This window comes from Somniosus microcephalus, chromosome 32 (assembly GCF_052327205.1).
Source record: "Somniosus microcephalus isolate GS21.2 chromosome 32, FLI_Smic_1.0, whole genome shotgun sequence".
Classification (NCBI taxonomy): Eukaryota; Metazoa; Chordata; class Chondrichthyes; order Squaliformes; family Somniosidae; genus Somniosus; species Somniosus microcephalus.
Window position 1 is genome coordinate 36437860 of NC_141018.1, and position 5168 is coordinate 36443027.

The following is a 5168-nucleotide window of genomic DNA, read 5'->3' on the forward strand; positions in this document are numbered from 1 at the left end:
TTCTTGTTTTGTTGAATTTTTCGCATTTTAGGAGGAAGTGCATCTCTGTCTCAACCTCGCCGGCCAGACATTGATCACATATTCTATTCTCTCTAGGCTGCCAGGATTTCTTGTATCTTCCTTTTTCAATTTCCAGTTGGTGGTCGCTTAGTCTGTACCTGGTGAGGGTCTGTCTCTGTTTTGTGTCTCTGATGGTTGAGAGATAGTCTGCCAGTTTATATTCTCTTTTTAGGGCCCGGTAACATTCTAATCTGCTTTGGCTTTTGGTTATTTTGTTCCAATGTTCCAGGTAGGTTTCTTTGCATTGTTTAATGATTTGGTTCACTTGGATTGGTGTTTGGAGGGCAGTGTTGCTCTGGGACTGGTCAGGGTCCGGCTGAGTAGGAGTACTTAGTTTCAGTAGCAGCTGACTCAGGGGACTCATTTCTGGCTTCAGCTCTTGGGTCTGGAGGGCTTTAAAATGAAGGGTGTCTGGGGAACTAGATTTGAGGTGATTTAGAAAGTTTAGTGCTCATTTTTGGATGTTTATTATCAGTGGGTATCTGCCTAGTTCGGCTCTACATGCATTTGTTGGTGTTTTCCTTTGGGTGCGAAGAATGCTTCGGCAAAATTCTGCATGTAGGGCTTCTATTGTGTGTTTTTCCCATTTAGTGTAGCTCTCTGTCTCTCTTTCTCTCTCTCTGTAATCCTCTGTTTCTCATTCTCTCGGTGCCTCTCCATCTTCCTCCTATTTGCCTCTATATTTCTCACTCCCTGGTTTGGATTTTGTGGGCTGGGAGGTTTGGAAGGGGCTGTTCGTAGTGCTGTTGCCTCACTGAGATATAAACCTTCAGTCAGAACACCAGGATCTGTTAATCCCGGCGGTGTGGGATAACTGACATTGCCTGCACAACAACAGAAGCAGCTCAGTGTCTGTGAAGTGCTTTGAGACCCTCTGAGAGGCAAATTCACCCTTTACAGGGGTCCCCAAAGCTCCAGAAGGCCAGCACCAGCCTATGCTGCTGTGCCCATATGGCATTTACATTCCAAGCGTCCTGTGAGCTCTCGGAGCGAGCTTGCCAATCCAATGCCAAACCAGGGCCAGTCTGATGCCCGCTGGAGCTGGGACGGAGATTGGGCCAAGCTCATTTCGTGCCGCGACCCTCACCGCCAGCACTCAGCTTGACATCACACGATTAAAGGCAGTGGGGTGGAAATAGATCAGTCACACATACAGCCCGGCCACAGGACTGCTCCAAGCACAAGGTTCACTGGCAGGGTACCAGCTTTCGAATGTATCTGCAAGGAACTACTTCAAAGGAACAGCAGTGGCATTGGCACAGAGTGGAATGTGACAGGCGGGACTCACCACCTCCCACTGACCTCTGCGATAAGTCCCTGTCTCTCTGTTTGAGTTCCGCCCATGTCCTTTACTCAAGAATATCAGTCGTATTAAAAGATAGCAGTAAATTAAAGAATGGTATTTGAGTCACTGGAGGTGGTTATTTATACAGCTGGGTGTGTACAACAGCTGAGGGCTCTTTCTAAACTGAATGGGGATTCTTTGGATCAATACTGGGAATGCATCATGAACTCGAGATTTTATAAAAACGTTTTTCCTATTTAATCCCCCGCCCCCTTTCTCTCCCCTCTCTGGAAGGTGCAGACTGGCCGGTTTTGCAGGAGATGACACCTAACTCAAAGTAGCTCTTCCTCATGGGTCAGGCTGGATGGTGTCAGCGGGCTATTTGACTGGGTGTGCATCACAGGTGTGGCTAATCCTGCCCTCTCCTACACACACACACTCTCCCCACACCCTTTAATATCCCACCCAGTCTAATCCCACTCTCCCCCTCACTCTCCGTACCCTTTAATATCCCACCCAGTCTAATCCCACTCTCCCCCTCACTCCCCGTACCCTTTAATATCCCACCCAGTCTAATCCCACTCTCCCCCTCACTCCCCGTACCCTTTAATATCTCGCCCAGTCTAATCCCACTCTCCCCCTCACTCCCCGTACCCTTTAATATCTCGCCCAGTCTAATCCCACTCTCCCCCTCACTCCCCGTACCCTTTAATATCCCACCCAGTCTAATCCCACTCTCCCCCTCACTCCCCGTACCCTTTAATATCCCACCCAGTCTAATCCCACTCTCCCCCTCACTCCCCGTACCCTTTAATATCCCACCCAGTCTAATCCCACTCTCCCCCTCACTCCCCGTACCCTTTAATATCCCACCCAGTCTAATCCCACTCTCCCCCTCACTCCCATACCCTTTAATATCCCACCCAGTCTAATCCCACTCTCCCCCTCACTCCCCGTACCCTTTAATATCCCACCCAGTCTAATCCCACTCTCCCCCTCACTCCCCACACCCTTTAATAACCCACCCAGTCTAATCCCACTCTCCCCCTCACTCCCCGTAACCTTTAATATCCCACCCAGTCTAATCCCACTCTCCCCCTCACTCCCCGTACCCTTTAATATCCCACCCAGTCTAATCCCACTCTCCCCCTCACTCCCCGTACCCTTTAATATCCCACCCAGTCTAATCCCACTCTCCCCCTCACTCCCCGTACCCTTTAATAACCCACCCAGTCTAATCCCACTCTCCCCCTCACTCCCCGCACCCTTTAATATCTCGCCCAGTCTAATCCCACTCTCCCCCTCACTCCCCGTACCCTTTAATATCCCACCCAGTCTAATCCCACTCTCCCCCTCACTCCCCACACCCTTTAATATCTCGCCCAGTCTAATCCCACTCTCCCCCTCACTCCCCGCATCCTTTAATATCCCACCCAGTCTAATCCCACTCTCCCCCTCACTCCCCACACCCTTTAATATCCCACCCAGTCTAATCCCACTCTCCCCCTCACTCCCCGTACCCTTTAATATCCCACCCAGTCTAATCCCACTCTCCCCCTCACTCCCCGTACCCTTTAATATCTCGCCCAGTCTAATCCCACTCTCCCCCTCACTCCCCGTACCCTTTAATATCCCACCCAGTCTAATCCCTCACTCCCCCTCACTCCCCACACCCTTTAATATCCCACCCAGTCTAATCCCACTCTCCCCCTCACTCCCCGTACCCTTTAATATCCCACCCAGTCTAATCCCTCACTCCCCGTAACCTTTAATATCCCACCCAGTCTAATCCCACTCTCCCCCTCACTCCCCGTACCCTTTAATATCTTGCCCAGTCTAATCCCACTCTCCCCCTCACTCCCCGTACCCTTTAATATCCCACCCAGTCTAATCCCACTCTCCCCCTCACTCCCCGTACCCTTTAATATCCCACCCAGTCTAATCCCACTCTCCTGCTCACTCCCCACACCCTTTAATATCCCACCCAGTCTAATCCCACTCTCCCCCTCACTCCCCGTACCCTTTAATATCCCACCCAGTCTAATCCCAGTCTCCCCCTCACTCCCCGTACCCTTTAATATCCCACCCAGTCTAATCCCACTCTCCCGCTCACTCCCCACACCCTTTAATATCCCACCCAGTCTAATCCCATTCTCCTGCTCACTCCCTGTACCCTTTAATATCCCACCCAGTCTAATCCCACTCTCCCCCTCACTCCCATACCCTTTACTATCCCACCCAGTCTAATCCCACTCTCCCCCTCACTCCCTGTACCCTTTAATATGTGCGGGTTAGGTTGATTGGCTATGATAAATTGACCCTTAGTGTTAGGGGGATTAAATACGTGGGGTTACGGGAATCGGGTGGGATATGTGTCGGTGCAGACTTTGATGGGCCGAAATGGCCTCTATCTGCACTGTGTGGTTTCTGTGATTCTGTGAATATCCCACCCCAGTCTAATCCCACTCTCCCCCTCACTCCCTGTACCCTTTAATATCCCACCCCAGTCTAATCCCACTCTCCTGCTCACTCCCCACACCCTTTAATATCCCACCCAGTCTAATCCCACTCTCCTCCTCACTCCCCGCACCCTTTAATATCCCACCCAGTCTAATCCCACTCTCCCCCTCACTTCCCGTACCCTTTAATATCCCACCCAGTCTAATCCCACTCTCCCCCTCACTTCCCGTACCCTTTAATATCCCACCCAGTCTAATCCCACTCTCCCCCTCACTCCCCGTACCCTTTAATATCCCACCCAGTCTAATCCCACTCTCCCGCTCACTCCACACACCCTTTAATATCCCACCCAGTCTAATCCCACTCTCCCCCTCACTCCCCATACCCTTTAATATCCCACCCAGTCTAATCCCATTCTCCCGCTCACCCCCTGTATCCTTTAATATCCCACCCAGTCTAACTCCACTCTTCCCCTCACTCCCCGTACCCTTTACTATCCCACCCAGTCTAATCCCACTCTCCCGCTCATTCCCCGTACCCTTTAATAGCCCACCTAGTTTAATCACACTCTCCCCTCACTCCCCACACCCTTTAATATCCCACCCAGTCTAATCCCACTCTCCCCCTCACTCCCCATACCCTTTAATATCCCACCCAGTCTAATCCCACTCTCCCCCTCACTCCCCGCACCCTTTAATATCCCAGCCAGTCTAATCCCACTCTCCCCCTCACTCCCCACACCCTTTAATATCCCACCCAGTCTAATCCCACTCTCCCCCTCACTCCCCGTACCCTTTACTATCCCACCCAGTCTAATCCCACTCTCCCGCTCATTCCCCGTACCCTTTACTATCCCACCCAGTCTAATCCCACTCTCCCCCTCACTCCACAAACCCTCTAATATTCCTCTTTTTCAAGCAGGATAAGTCCTGACCTGGGAACGGGAATGAACTGAGCCAAGATTTTCCTTTAAAAAAATATTTACTATAAATTGAGATGAAACTGTTCTGGCCCAATTTAACCATCGGTTGGCAAGCTATTCAACCATGAAAGCTATCACGAATGAGCCTGATCCAATCGTCCCTCCACACACACACACACACACAGGTCCCAGCAGGGCTCAGTGGGCACTGGCCAGGAGCAGGAAGCTGGTTGATCCACGGGCTTGGAGACGGAGGGCAGTGCCTCGACTGCCACCCAGGCAGAGATCAGCACAGAGCAGGGTCTGAATCTGGGATGTTCCTGTGCTTCAGGGCTCAGTATCCTAAACAAAGTGAGCTCTTAATGCTCAGTATATTTAAAAAATGGACTAGTTTCAAAGCACCTGTTCAATCCCCGAGGCTTTCGCTCGAGCGAGGCTCAA